Source organism: Urocitellus parryii, chromosome 1 (genome assembly GCF_045843805.1).
Source record: "Urocitellus parryii isolate mUroPar1 chromosome 1, mUroPar1.hap1, whole genome shotgun sequence".
NCBI lineage: Eukaryota > Metazoa > Chordata > Mammalia > Rodentia > Sciuridae > Urocitellus > Urocitellus parryii.
Window position 1 is genome coordinate 164,773,364 of NC_135531.1, and position 15,759 is coordinate 164,789,122.

The window sequence follows — 15,759 nt, forward strand, 5'->3', positions numbered from 1 at the left end:
TTAAACAATTACACTTTTACAATTTTTTTGTATTTTACAAACATAGAGTCCTGGAGCAATCATGGAGGCACATATATTGCTCAATTACAGAATGTGTGAGGGAAGGTGATAGAATTCTCTCAACTTCAATTTAAATCACATAACATAAATTTACTGTTTTGTTATTTCAAGTATACAGTTTAGTGTCTTAAGAATATTCTGTGTTGTGCAAACTATCTCCAGAATTAATTTGACATTGTAAAACTGAAAGTAGGCACATGAAACCACTGCTCCCAGCTTCCCCATCCTTTCAGCCTCTTACCAACTATCCATCCACTTCTATTTCTCTTTGACTACTCTATATACCTCATGTAGGTGGAATTGTAGTGGATTTGTCTTTTGTGACTGACTTATTTCACTTAGCAAAATATCCCCAATAAGCATTCATGTTGTAACATGTGTCTGAATTTTCTTTCTCTTAATATTTCCATTTCAGTCTTTTAAAACAATTTGTAGATCAATGAAACTTTGCTTTCTTTCAACCTTCTTAAGGATAATGCTACAGTGAACTTGGGAGAGTAAATATCTCTTTTATATACACACCAACAAGCAGAATGGCCAGATTATATAGTAATTATATACTTAACTTTTGTGAGGGTAAAACATCATCCTTGATTGCTGTATCATTTATGTGAACACTTACAGTTCAGAGGATCTAAACGATTCACATTCTCCCCCAAACTTGCTATTATTTATTTATTATTGTAGTCATATTGTGGGTTGGAGGTGATTCTAATTCATGTCCTTAGTTACTAATGACACACAGCAACTTTTCATGTACTTGTTTCCTATTTGCTTATTTTTGGAGATGGCCGTTGCTGGGATCATGCTTCTCATCTTCTGGATCTCTACAGAGCCCCGCCTCTGGACCCCCACGTACTCTTTCATCAGCCAGCTGTCTCTCATGGATCTCCTGTACATCTCTGTGACTGTGCCCAAGATGCTGGTGGGCCAGGTCAAGGGAGACCATACAATCTCCCCTGCAGGCTGTGGGATCCAGATGCTCTTCTACCTGACCCTGGCAGAGGCTGAGTTTTTCCTTCTGTCGGCCATGGCCTATGACCGGTATGCCGCCATCTGCAGACCTCTGCATTACCCACTGCTGATGACCCAGAGAGTCTGCCGGCTTCTGGTGTCTGGCTGCTGGCTTCTGGGAGCACTGGACAGCTTGCTGCTCATGCCCATCACCATGAGCTTCTCCTTCTGCAAATCCAGGAAGATCCTGAGCTTCTTCTGCCCTGCTGAGGCTTTCCTGCTCAGACGTCTCCCTCTACAAGATGCTCATGTACCTGTGCTGCATCCTCATGCTCCTCATGCCCATCATGGTCATCCCCAGCTCCTACACCCTCATCCTGCTCCTCATCCACAGCACCAGCTCAGCCGAGGACCACAGGAAGGCGCTGGCCATCTGCTCTTCCCACATGACAGTGGTGCTACTCTTCTTTGGTGCTGCCATCTGCACTTACACGCTCCCTGGCTCCCACCACACAGCACAGCATGATGTGATGGTGTCCACCTTCTACACCATCCTCACCCTTGTGCTGAACCCCCTCATCCACAGCCTGTGCAACAGAGATGTCACTGCGACTCCGAGAAGCCTGCTGCAGTCAAGGAGGTGCCTCCTGAGGGTCCTGAGAGGGAACACCTGGGAGTGAGCCTGCCTCTTCCCCTCCCTCCTCCTCCCCCATCTCTCCTTGGAGGGCCCAGCATGGAGCCCACACTTTTTCACTTCCTTCCCCTGGGTGTGGCATTTCTCCTCCACACTGCTTACTCATTCCAGCTCTTTATATTTAATTGTTGTCTTTTTTAATTGTGTTGCAATATCCACCATAAGAAAAGCCATATAAAATGCCTTTTACATTATTTCATTAATTTTAGCATGAAGCCTCTCCATGAAAACTTCAGATCCCAGCAGACCCCTCGAGCGAATGTGGCTCTTCTCATCTGAAATACCCCTAAGCTGTAGGTCACTGTGGCAACCCACCATGTTCCAAGGTTTGCTCTCATATCTCAGTAAGTGCAAATGACACACTTTTCTAGATACTAAAAGCTAGATCACTTCCTGAATGTTTTTAGTACTGTTTGGCTATAAAAACTACTTCTAACACACGACATTCCAGAGAGTTCATGGAGCCATCTGCTTTGATGAAAGTGTTTTTTCTAGGTTGGTTCCTTAGATTTCAGTCTATGGTAGATGATGGTCTACCATACTTAGACCAAATATGCTACCTTTGGAAGAAGGTGAGATGTTATAGAATCTTAATCTTTTTAGCCTTTTACTTATAGAACTGAGAAAATCACAAATAAGTTTTAGGCTTGTCACTACCCTTTACTTCTTCCAGCGTAAATCATGCTGTGAAGAGAATATTGTAAATCCACCAGAACCAGGAGATCATTATTATTTTATGTAGTTTTTCCAGAATCAAGATATAAGGAGATGATTGCTGTTTCTTAATTAAGCATTTCCTCTGATTAACATGCAAGGATGTGATTTGGGACCCTCTGCTCTTCAGGTGCCACCACCAACAGGAGCCTGACCTGCTATGTCATGGTGGCAGCTGAATACCAGGTGCTCATCTTCCAGACCAACAGTTCTCCCACCCTGCAGGCCACAGAGGGAGCATGGCTCTTCTCAGTGACGGTTATTCCCACTGTGCATGAAAGAAGGTGTTTTTTGTTGTTGTTGTTGTTTTTCCTGATTTTATTAGTCAGTCCTACTAAGTCAAAAAAAAAAAACAGAAAAGCAAATTGTCTAGAGTTAGGATAGTTTCATTTTGGAAATCGGTGAAATTAAAATGACAGAAATGTAAAGAGCAAAATGGCCCAAATGGGTAGAATAGACGAATGACCAGTTAGACATTCATTTATCCTTATTTTCACATTATAGATATTAAATACATTTACATATTATTTTATCATAGGTGTTATTTGTTTTATTTTTATTTTTTAATTGAAAACATTTTTTTTTGGTACCAGGATTGAACTCAGGGGCACAGGACCACTGAGCCACATCCCACCCCTATTTAGTATTGTATTTAGAGACAGGGTCTCACCGAGTTGCTTAGTGCCTCTCCATTGATGAGGCTGGCTTTGAAGTCATGATCCTTCTGTCTCAGTCTCCCAAGCCGCTGTGATCACAATCATGTGTCACCACGCCCAGGCTATATATATATATATATATATATATATATATATATATATATATACTTTTTTAAATGAACAATTTTAGTCTAATGGGAAGAATAAGCTTTGGCAACCTCTTGCACAGAAAGGCAACTGTGTTAAGTAATAATGCATTGGATTTGTTATTCTTAGTAAGTGTCTATGACATTTCTGACTCTGGAGGATGGTTCATCAGTTCCAGGATATGTCCATCAATGTCATTCATTAATGAGCTTTCTTCTGGCTTTGTTAAGTCTCCAAATAGAAGCTTTAAAAACTTTTTCTGCTCTCTCTGGATTTCATCTGTTGTTTTTTCCTTCATAAAGAAAATGTTTAAGCATTCATTTTACATTTTATAAAGTATTAATGACATACATAAGCCTCTGCAATCTCAGTAGGTGGTATTTTCAAAGTAGCCAACTGTTGTGATAGAGGACTTTATTTTGACCCATTCATCATTTAGAGAGATATTTTGTCATGAAACATTCTCATTTACTTTTTTATTAAATTTAGAATTAAAACATTGTGAGCAAATATTTCTATTCTCAAAAGTGTAATTCAGCTTCTTGTAGGGAATCCTGAAAGGTGGGCATGTCTGTGTTCTGGATGTGAATTCATGTTGAGCTCCCTGTTCTCCCGCTGTCTGAGGGGACTTGTGTCATTCAGATCTTGCTGGTTCCCTCTGTGGTGTTTGCAGAGGGGATGCTCATAGCTTCCTCTTAAATTTTGCCCTTTAGTTTCATCTTTTTGCTTATTGTTTAGTGCCATTTTCTGGTAACATAAAAATCTAAATTGGTGTTTCTATGTTTTATTATCTTTATTAACACTTTTTTATTTAGTCTGATGAACTAGCTTACTTTAGCTTATCCTCTATCTAAAATACCTTTTCTCCATTTATTTCTCCCAACTATGCATTTCTTGGAAGCAGCATTAATTAGGTTTAATTTCATTTCACTTTTCTGTCTGCAAATTTGGATTTCAAAATAGAGAATTTGGTATTTTTCCAATACTGTGGTCACTGCTGTATTTGGGAAATGTCTCTCTCTTCCACCAGGTTTGATGCTTATATTTTCTCTTTTTCTGACTTTGTAAGAATCAATTGATAACTACATTGCTATAGTTCCATTTTTCTCTATGCTTAATACTTATATACTCTCTTCTTAATTTTTTGTTCATTAACCTATAAATTGACACAGTTAAAGCCCATGAAACCTTGAGCCTCCTTCAGGTTAATGCAAAAATTTAAAATACCTAAATAATTTCCCTCACCCAACACTTGGGCCATTATAGTTGGTTGTTTCTATATCTTTTCTTTTATAAAGAAATTCTTAGAACACCTTTATACCAGGGTGTTTTAAGATTTGTAATGCAAAAAAAAAAGAGAGCTCATGTAAAATGGCATAATTTGGTGTGAACATACACTATATACTGAGTTATGAAAAATCGTGCCTGTGAATGGATAATTATGAATGTAATGCACTCCACTGTTGTCATGTATGTAAGAAATAAATAAATAAATAAACTAAAAAAAGAAAAGAAATTCTTACTGGATGTACTTCTGTCATAATAAAAATTCTTTACATACCTCTTACAGTATAGACCTTCCACCTGAGTGTCTGCTGTGTCAAATGCTCTTAATTTGGGTAGATCCAAGGACATGCTTTAATACTGAAACATATGTGCAGGGTTTAAGAATTTTAGATTGCAAGTACTTTATAGCTGTTTCACTATGAGACAGAATTCAGCTGAGGGTGATATGTGAATTTATTTACTGTTACATTTGTCTCTTTTATTTGGAATACTATGCCTTTTATTACATGTCAATTTTAACTCAATAAGTTAATGAAAATAGAAAGGAAATCCATTTTTTTCCTAACAACTTGAGATGTCACATTTATATTATGGTAACTTTTATTAGTGATGACTTGGTGTATTTAAGTATATGGAAGCCCTGATCCCCAATATTGTTCTTTTTTAAAGATTTTCAAATAGGAACGTCATACTCCCCGTGTGCTGCTGTTCCAATGATCTTCCTCATAGGCATCAGGTTAGCACCATCTTGGGAGGATGGCCATCTGCCTGCTGTTAGGTTGTCATGCTTCCCAAGAGCAGAGGAGATCCTGTAACTTCTCCAGGGCTGCTGTATCTGAACACTGGGCCCCTGTGGCCTATAATACCAGAAGTGTTGCTCCAGGGTTCTGGAACCACAGGTCTGAGGGCAGGACATCCTTGAGCCCCTGGCTTTCTGCAGGAGAAAAGCAGGAACTGATTGTGGCCTCTGCCCCAGCTCCTGCTGGCTCCTGGGACATGGCTTTGTGACTCCAAAGCTGTTACAACAGCTTTGTGTGTCCAGGTCACCCCTTGTGTGAGGACACTGATCACGTCACTAGGGATCTCACCTCACTGCAATTAACTGCATCTAAAACAGCCCTATTTCCCAATGAAGCCACATTCTGAGGTACCGGGCACTAGGAATTCATGGTGTGACATTTTAGGCAGGACACAGTCCAACCTGTAACACTCTGGCCCTCCCCAATTCTACGTCTTCACCTGCAAACACCCTCGTCCCATGGCAACACCCCCCAAGTCTTTGCCCATCCCTGCATCAGTGTTGAGCCCTTGCCTAGCATCACCTACCGTGGGAGAGGTGAGGTGGGAGGAGATGGACCTCTCAATTTGCTGGACTGTGGCAGTCATTGGTAATCATTTCACTGTGTTTATCAGAACACCATGTCCTTAAATGCACACACATCAAAAAGAAAAAAGCTCTACCACATTGTATCACTTAGAAATCTGATCCTAATATAACTATTCAGTATTTAAGGAGGATTGCAACTATGTCATAATTAACATAATGCAACATAACCTCACTGTGTTCAGCCACATACAGCTTCATCCACTTTGAGTGTAAGAGAGTTTTCCCAGGAAACTGGTCATAGAGTCCTCGAAGGCCTGGAGACACAGCTGGGGAAGCCAGGAGGTGAATGCTAGCAACTCAGACTGGGAGCCTCCTGTGACCCTGCCACAGAGCTGATGGAGACGACCTTCAGGGCTGTGGTGGAACCCTCCACTACTGATATGCAACAAACCAGACACCTGCAAGACACTGCGGGAACGTAGTTGGGGTAGATCCTGAAATATGGATGTGGTCCTGTTGCCTCCTCCTGCTGCTGCTGCCAGGGACCATCTCCAGACATGAGAGAAAAGACTCAGTTTCTTTCTTCCTCCCACCTTCCAGAGGACCCTGGGGCTGCAATTCACAGCCTTACAAGAAAAAAGGTGGTCAAGAAGGCAGGACAAACCATCTCCAGCCTGAAACCCTGAAGGTCAGAGGTGGCTGCTGCTCAGGAGGCAGCCTGACCAACAGTGTGTAGATGAAGGCTGTCACTAGACCTCCGTGTTAGGGGAGATGACCAGCATCATTCTAGACTCACACTGGGAAAAAAATTGAGAATGATATGTGTGCAAGAGAGAAACTGAATGCCAAGTTATATATATATATATACATACTGTGAGAGATAAGAGGATAAGAGGGGAGATGGTGGCATTCCATATATGTCACCTGCAGAGACCCACAAATGTTATGTAAAATGGAACAGGACAGATACAACTGACACACAATTCATACATAAGAACTTGGAGGTGGTGATGAAATGTGCAATGATTGTTAATATCCTTATATTAACAAGATTTTGAGTTTGACAATAAAATGAGATTTTAAAAAAATTGAGAAGAAAGCCAGAAAAGGACTCCAGTAAGTGATAGCCTCTTTAGCTCTCTTAATTACATCCTCTTCAAAGTCCAAGAGGGGCTTTGTCTGCAGAAAACCGTCTCCACTCCTGAATGGGCTCATAGAGCCAGGATGATGTCACGTTCTGACTCTTCTTTGCACACCCGTGGATGGGACTGAGGCATCATCTGGAGGTGAGGTCAGCCACAGGGCCACATGCGGCAGGGCTGAGGGGATCGCTGCTCTTGAGTGCTCTGCTTCAGAGGTGGTCTATTAGGATGTCACTGCATTTCCTTGTGGTGCTGTTTTGTTATCGTCTACTTGTATGCAGAAAAATGGATGTCTTTTTCTTTGAATGTCATCTCCTGTAAGGCATATTTAGTGCAATATAATAGGAAAGGGGTTTTTACCTTCCAATTGTTTCTGGGTAAATTGAAATACATTCTTTCTGTATCACTGGATGTAAATCATATAGGAAGTTTGGCAGAGGAAGAGTGACTGATTTGACTTTGAGATTCTTTCTAAATTAGAAAACATGAGAAACCAATGTCTGAATCATATTTATGCTCTTTGATTAAGCTGATATCCAGTGGCCTAAAATCCAAATTACAAACTGTGGAGGGAGGACTCTGTCCCCAAGAGGACCGAGCAGATTTGATTCTGGGGCTCCACAATGGACTGAGGGAAGCCAGGTGACCTTACGGATGTGACAGTCATTTCAGGCTCTTACTGCTTTATCTTGCTCACCATCCACAGGATGAACTCAGCAGAGGGCAGGAAGAAGGCCCTGGCCACCTGCTCCTCACACATGATGGTGGTCACTCTCTTTTATGGGGCTGCTATCTACACCTACATGCTCCCCAGATCCAGCCACACCCCAGAGAAGAACATGATGGTGTCCGTCTTTTACACCATACTCACCCCTGTGCTGAATCCTTTAATCTATAGTCTTAGGAATAAGGATGTCATGGGAGCACTAAAGAAAATGTTGAATGTGGGACCAGTTTTTAAAGAAAACACAGCATAACAAATTGTTATGATAACCTATTTATATTTACAAGTTCCTTCATTCTGAGCACCACGGGTTTAGAAATGATTCCCAAGGTGACTCCTCAGATGATAAGACCACCATGGCGCTTCAGCTCATTTTCACACCTCTTTCAGGAATTGCTCCTTGAACCAGAAAGCTGTTGGGTTTCACCCTCGTCCACCCAAAGTGCATTATGCAGTGACATGGTAGCCATGTGGAATCCCACAGGAGCTCCTAACTCCACGGATTCTACAAGAGAAGAGCCATATTCTCGGAAAACGGTGACAGTAGCATTCAGAGGACAAGGTGCACAACTGAGAGAGAGAAGTTCTAGTGTGCTGTTGCACAGAAGGGGGTTACAGATGGCAGGCACACACTGTGTAGTTCAGAAAGGAGAAGCCATGATTTGAACATTCTAACCATCAAGAACTGATCAGCATTCAGGAGACATATACCTTTAGTGATTTAAATAATACACAATGTATTCAGGTATGGAGACAGCACATGGTGCTCCAGTAACACAGATTTGTATGTTATTGTATATCAGTTGAAATAATGAAGATTTTAAAAATATAACATTATAAAGGAGACAATGTTTAACTGTAGCTGGATCAGAGAATAGGGCATATAGGTGTTCTCTGTATTACTGTTTTTCATGTGACTTTCTTGAAAATTTGAAGTTAATTCCAAATAAAGGCTTAAGAGATCAGCCTCCTCTGTCCCTGCTGGTCTTCACTGGCAGTGATAGAGCATCTTTTAAAACATGCTCATTTCAAATTTCTTATTTGTGCCTGGGATAATCGGTGTCTTTTTTGCTCTTATTAAAGACTACCTTGTTCCATGTGACCATTTCTGAATGCATATACTTAAGGACAGGAGCCTTTTACAGTGGTAGGTTTGGGTCCAGAATTACCTAAGAGACCTTGGGAGACATAAATGCAGAGTGAAAGAAAGAAGCAGGAAGTGTCTGTCAGGAGAGAACATCTTGTTTTTTGCGGAGCTGGGATTGAAGTGAGGACCTCATGCATGCTAGGCAAGCACCCTGCCACTGAAGGACACTTCCAGTCCTTGAGTTTCAGAACCATGCAATTTAATAATCAGGTAAGCTAAGGTAGCAAATCAAATATTCAGTGTTTCATTTATTCAATAAACATTTTGACGCTAATTAAATCAAAAAATCTTCTATATAATATTAAAATATGAATACTACATGGTCGTGGTTCACAAGGAATTGGAGCTAACGTTATGGTTGGACAAGACAGGTGCACAGAGGTCCTACCCCTAGTGCCCAGGGTGGAAGGAATCAGTGGTTTGCAAAGTGTGGTCCGTTTTCTTCTTGGCACACTCCTTTTCAGGGTTTCATGGCTGTGAAACAAGGATCTTGCTGTGTTTTGGAAAAACGGTAGGAAATTTCTAATGCTTTGCTGCAGTGAAACTGGAGACACAACATACCTGAGGGTTCTGCATCCCTCCGGTTGCTGGACCGCACTGTAGAACACAGTCTGTAACACCTGGGGAAAGGGTAGCAAAGCACAATGCAGTTCAGAGTTGTAAGTGTCAAAGACAAGTGTTTAATGCTCTATCATAAATCTGAAAAAATCAGGATGCTTTTGGAATAAAAAATCATCAGTTTAGATAATGAGTTGAAATTCATTTTTTAATATCCTCTATTGAAAAAAAACTATAAAAGAAATGTGGAGAGTGGAAAGGTTTTGCTGAATAATAAGTAGTATCTAAAACTTAAATCCCTAGACAGATGAATGATTGCTACTCAAAGCTATCTGCACAGAGTCAACTGTTTAAATGCAAGGTCTTTCTCTCCCGCCCATGCCTGTTTACAGGGTGAACAGTACCCACACCAGCTGAGAGTGTTCAGACTTCAGTACAAATGCATGTATTTGAACAGGTAATACCATCAAAAGCATGTGGCCAAATGGATTGCTTTCACTTTATGATAATAAGGATTTCTCTATCTTCCAAAGCACGTTAAGGACTTTGATTCAAGTTCTTTGCCGAATTTAGAAATAAATCAGTGTATATTAGGTAAAGACACCTGCATTATTTTCCACATTTTTTGTTTTTGTACTTTCTTCAATGTGCTCCAAGGATACAGCTTGACGATATGGAAGCCATTTTCTAGGGATGGCTAAGAAACCAACTTAAATAGAATTACCTTCCTTTAAATTGACATTTAAAAGCATGATTATGTCTTTTACTATTCTCTTAGGTGATTATTCTGTAGGCATATGGCTCTGTATCAGTTTGGTGATAGGTTCAAAAGGCCTGCCATGGTTAGGAACCCTGAAATTGCATAACAGAAACTTCGCTTTTCCTGGGGACATTTTAAAGAGGTGACCTGAGAGTAGAAGAAGAACAGGAAGGAAGCAGGCAATGCGACAGGGCAGAGGGCAAGGTGGGCAGAGGGTAGAAGGAGGCTGGACAGGACCAGCCCATGCGGTAAGCATGCATGAAATACTATAGCGAGACTGGAGTAGCATGTTCAATTTATAGTTAATAACTAAAACTTTGAAAAGAAAAAAATGAAGCGCTGACCTACAACATGATTTTCAGCTCTGTAGACTATCATGGGGATGCTGCTGGTTCTGTGCCTAGAAACTGTGTCACAATACACAGGGTGGACTAGATGTCATTTATTTAAATTAAGATACATAATACTAAATCCATGGCCTCTTCACTGAATATCTACAACAGTTGATTAAAGATGATATTGTCTTGTTATCTAGAAACTCCTCTTTGTGCTAAGATAGAGATAACAGGGATTGCATGGTTTTCCTCCCAACCAGAAACAGCAAAAAGAACACTGAGAATATATTGAACAACTGTTGTTCAAACATGGGCGTCAAGTTACAGAGAAGAGGAATCCGTGAAAGACTGGGAACAGATGAGATGAGCTGCAGCCCAAGAGTTTCCAGGCTGTGGTCCAAATGGGGACGCAGGTGGGCCCCAGTGGTCTTACTAACGCAGTGGAGAAGGGGGCATCTGGGATGATCAGAGGAGCAAGACTCGTGAAGAGTGTGAGGTCCTTGGGAAGCATCCTCCAGTCTTTAGCTGAAGACCCATCCACCATACGTGTGAGGAAAAGTTTCAAAGCACTGGAAGAAACCTGGAGATTCTGCAACAATGCACAACAAATTCTTTAAAATACATCTCACAACCATAGCAGAACACACTATCTTCCCAAGCTTATGCAGCACAATCACCAAGCAAGAACCCGTATGGATCATAAAATATGCCTTAAAAATGAGGATAACAGGGACTGGGGTTGTGGCTCAATGATAGAGCACTTACCTAGCACCTGTGAGGCACTAGGTTCAATCCTCAGCACCATATAAAAATAAATAAAATAAAGGTATTGTGCCCATCAACAACTAATTTTTTTTAATTAAGGGAATAGAAATTATAAAATATGTGCTCTCATACCACAATAGAATTAAATTGGGAACCAACAGCAGAAACACAGCCATAAAAATCCCAAAATATCTGAAGATTGCATAATATCTTTGAATAACATATGGTCAAGAGGAAATTACAATATAAATTTAAATATGTTTTGAAACTAAATTAAAACCTATAAAATTAATTGGATGCAATGAAATTAATTCTTAATGAGAAAATTGTGGAATTGTTAAGAATTTTTATCATGAAAAGATTTTAAAATTGGTCAAAATTTTAAGATAATCATTCAGTATTCACCTTCACTTTGTTAATGTGGCCTTTATTGATTTATGGATACTGAACCATTGCAGCAATCAGAAATTAAACCTATTTGAACATGGCATACGACTTATTTTGATGTACTGCTGAATTTGGTTTGGTTGAACACTTTTGCATCAGGGATACACAGCTACTTTTATTATCTTGTTGTGACATCTCCTGGCTTTGGTATCAGAGTATTCATGGCCTTGGGAAATGAGTTTGGATTTGTTACTTCCTCTTCAATTGATTGGGAGTGTTTGAGAAGGATTAGTATCCATCCTTGACAGATCGGCAGAATTCAGGCAGGAAGTCTGCAAGTTTTGAGTGTTTATTTCTTGGGAGATGTTTTCATTACTGGTTCACATTCCATACTTATAAGTTTTTTCGACTTGTCTTGGGCTTCCTGCTTGTACTTCCACAAAACCAAGGGTATGAGTGATAGACACACAGCTAACAGCACACTCAACAGCAAGCACTTGACAGTCTTTATTTCCACATCAGGAAGAAGACAAGCCCACTGCCACCATTTCTACCAACGCATTATTGAGGGTCCTAGTAAGAGCAACTAGGCAAGAGAAAAATAAGAGGTGCCAATGAGAAAGAGAGACAGTAAATGCTTCCATTTTGCATGTGTGACACTATATAAAACCTAAATATGCTACCCAAACTCTATTAGAACTAATGAGAGAATTCAGTAAAGCTGCACAAATAAAAATCAACATCCATATGTCAGCAGGTTTTCTATAGGCTGACAAGAATATAACTGGAAGTAAAAAAACTAACCTCTTTTTTATTTCAATACACATCCAAAATCAAGGGAAAATGTAACTAAGGAGCTGAAATATCTGCCTAGACTTCCATAAAACACTGATGTAACAAACTGAAGTCACAAACAGGTGGAAAGACACCCTGTGTTCACAGGTTGGAAGAATTAACAAAAGTGTCCATGTCACCCAAGCAATAGACACACTTAATGGAATTCCTGCTTAAAAATTCCAGTATCATTCTTCCCTTAAGTAGGACTTCCCAGCAGAGGGCTTATAGGACAGGGGACAGTGGGATGAGATGTTCTCATTACTAAAGAAATGAAACTTCCCAATGAGAATTCTGCACCAAGAATGTGCCGTTACTTAAAAATGAGAGATAACAATATCCCCAGACAATCAAAAGCTGAGAGATGTGCCCTTCCATAGGTTTTGGATGCTTTTCAAATACACATTCTACACATTTGGCATCTCAAGTCCCTCTTATAATACTAGGAATAAGGAGGAAGGAAGGAAGGCAGCACAGGGGGATGGAAGAAGAAAGGAGGGAAGGAGGAGACACTCAAATAGGGGAAGGATCTGCCGAGCAGCATGGTGCACAGCAGGCTAAGGCCCAAACAGCCCCTGTGTCCAGCAGTGCGTGAAGGATAAACAAATGTGGCCCCTGTTGAATAGTGTGAATAGTGTGAGTCATTCATGAAATGAGGTTTTGGCACATGCTACGAAGTGCATACCCTTGAAAACACTGTGGAATATGAAAGAGGAAGAAGAGCAGCTCACATACTGTAGGACCACAGCCATTAAATACACATAGTAAAATAAATAGGAAAAGAGGAAGATTAGTATTTATCACAGGCTTCAGCAGGAGATAGGAGGAGATCCAGCCTCCCATGGGTGTGGGGCTCTGTCTGCAGTGCTGGAGACATTGGGGAGTCAGGGCCTGGTGCTCGTGCATCACAGTGAATGACCTGAAAGCCACCAGACAGCTCACCCTACAGGGGTGAATTTATTTGGCAGGAATGTAAAACACATCCAGATCCATTTAGCTGGTGTCAGGTCTCCAGTGTGAATCCAGCCACAATGGCCCTGGCACTAAACCCTGTCCTCCACACTGTCCTGGCCTATATTTATTCATGGTTTTCAAAAGTTCCATTTATGTAAGACGCTGTGATATGTTCAGAGTTCTTAAAGACATGCAAGCTATGAGCTCTGTCACTCTCTCCAATCTGAGCATGACAAATATACAATCCTGTCATTCAAAGAGGGAATGGTGGAGGGCATCACAGATTAGCAGGCTCAGGGCACAGGCTAGGCATCTGGGCCCCTCAGAATGCAGGACTTGGTCTCTGAGGCACACACAGAAACCCCAGTGAACCCCCACACGGGGAGAACTGCTGGGTTCCCTGTTCCCACAGTGCCTGATTCCATGATCCCCACACACCTGCACAGGGTAAAATATGTCTACTTGTTCAACCCCATGTCCACCCTGAAGTTGACTGGTCTTTCCCCTGTGCTCTGGAGAGCACTGCCTGCCTGAGTCACTGTGAGCTAGCCCCATCATCAGGAGGTGAGTGCTGTGTTCCCAGAGGACCTCTGGGGACTGCAGGGACACACCCACATTTTATATAAAGAGAGCACACCAACCTGTTTGCACAACCTGAAACTGTGTCTGTGTGCCTCTGGAGATGTCCTGAAAGCCTGTCTGCCTGGAAACTCCTGGGAGACCAGATTTCCGCCAGAGATTTGGAGAAGACAGCAGGGGTGACCGCTTTACTTCAGGAGGAGAACACACGACCCTCAGAGTGAGTGTTTTATTATTCAACCAATGGCCCAGCTGTAGTGACGTGGCAAAGAAAGTGATTTTATTAGAAGAAGAAGTCAGAACTGTTGTCTTGAAATCATAAGAGAATAGAAGCATGGAGAGTAGTTATCAAATGTTTTATTGCTATATTTCTAAATCCCCAATGGCACTATCAGGGAGAGGAGTGCATTCACAGATACTGTGAAAGCTAAAACATGGGGAATAAGTCTTTCTTTATGCTGTCCCTATGAATTTAAAAGTTTTAGTCTCAAACCACTTTGCTTAATTTTAATTTGAATAATGTGCATAGTTGTATATATGTAAATTTTATAAAGAAGATAAAAGACATTAATATAAAGTCAACATCATAACATACAAAAGAAATCACAGTAGGCCACAGGAATTTTTTAAAGGAACAATTGATTGATAGAGACAGATGCATACACAGGCAAATCTCGGAGAATTCTAGAAAAAGTTAGCAAAACACATGGTCCTCACCCCTGTGAGGACAGCCCGGTAAATGTGACTCGAAACTTGAGCAAGGAAAAATCAGACAGGAAATAGCCATGCCACCACTCTCAGGACTTAGCGAGGCAGGGTTGTACCTCAAGTGGGGAGTCAACAGTTAATGAACTTCTTACTAGGAAAGGATTGAAATACCTTTGTGATGTTCATGAAAAAAAAAAGGGAGGAAACTAAAAGTAATATATCCTATCTACCAGACCCAGCCAGAACTGACCGCACACAGCAGCTTCCTACAGTTCATGGAAGTAAGAGCATGGAGAAGAAGGTTCTGGCAAGCAACAGAACATGAGGAAAACAGCCAAAGAGAGTGGGTGTGGCAGAGGCTTTCAAAGAGACTGGGTGTGATTGCAGGGGTCTTACTTCACCTTGAGCTGTGACTTCAAATTAAGTTACAGCTTCAACTTAGCTCCAAGCATTGACTGAGTCATAATTTGCAGAACTGAAAGATTTCCATAGAACAACATTGTAAAATCACATATAAATCAGCAGCTTACCACCCATTCTGCAAGTCAGGGCAGTGGCAGGCTTTAGGAATGTGTGGAGACTCTCAATATTCATTTCTGCACATAGGGACAGGACAAAATAGAGGCATGTCTCTTGATGACAGGCAGACCATGCTGGAGGGCACTGAGCCCATCCTTGCTGGGTGTCCACATCCACCCAAATGTGCTGGTCAGCTCCTAATGACACTTTCGTGGAACTGTGACCATACTCTAACCCAGGGATTTCAGATGCACTGGGTACTCAGTCTTCATTGAGACGATGACTCAGCGCTGGGTGTTACAGAAGACAGGGAACCTCCTGAGCACTGAGTCCAATCTACTCAGAAGTGGTGAAGCCAATCAGGAGGCCAGTAGTGGACGTCCCTCCATGCACAGATTACCTAACACAGCAGTAAACACTTGGAGGAAGAACATCTGAGATGGTTGTTGACTTTTGTATGCCCCTTGTCTTCTTTCCTCTGCCTCCCAGTCGACAGCATCTCCACAAG

At 41.3% G+C, this 15,759-nt stretch overlaps 1 pseudogene; it reads left to right on the top strand.

The window, feature by feature from the left end:
* Positions 1–847: 847 nt before the first annotated feature.
* LOC113176326 (olfactory receptor 2T3-like) lies at positions 848–1,694 on the top strand (annotated as a pseudogene).
* Positions 1,695–15,759: the final 14,065 nt, after the last annotated feature.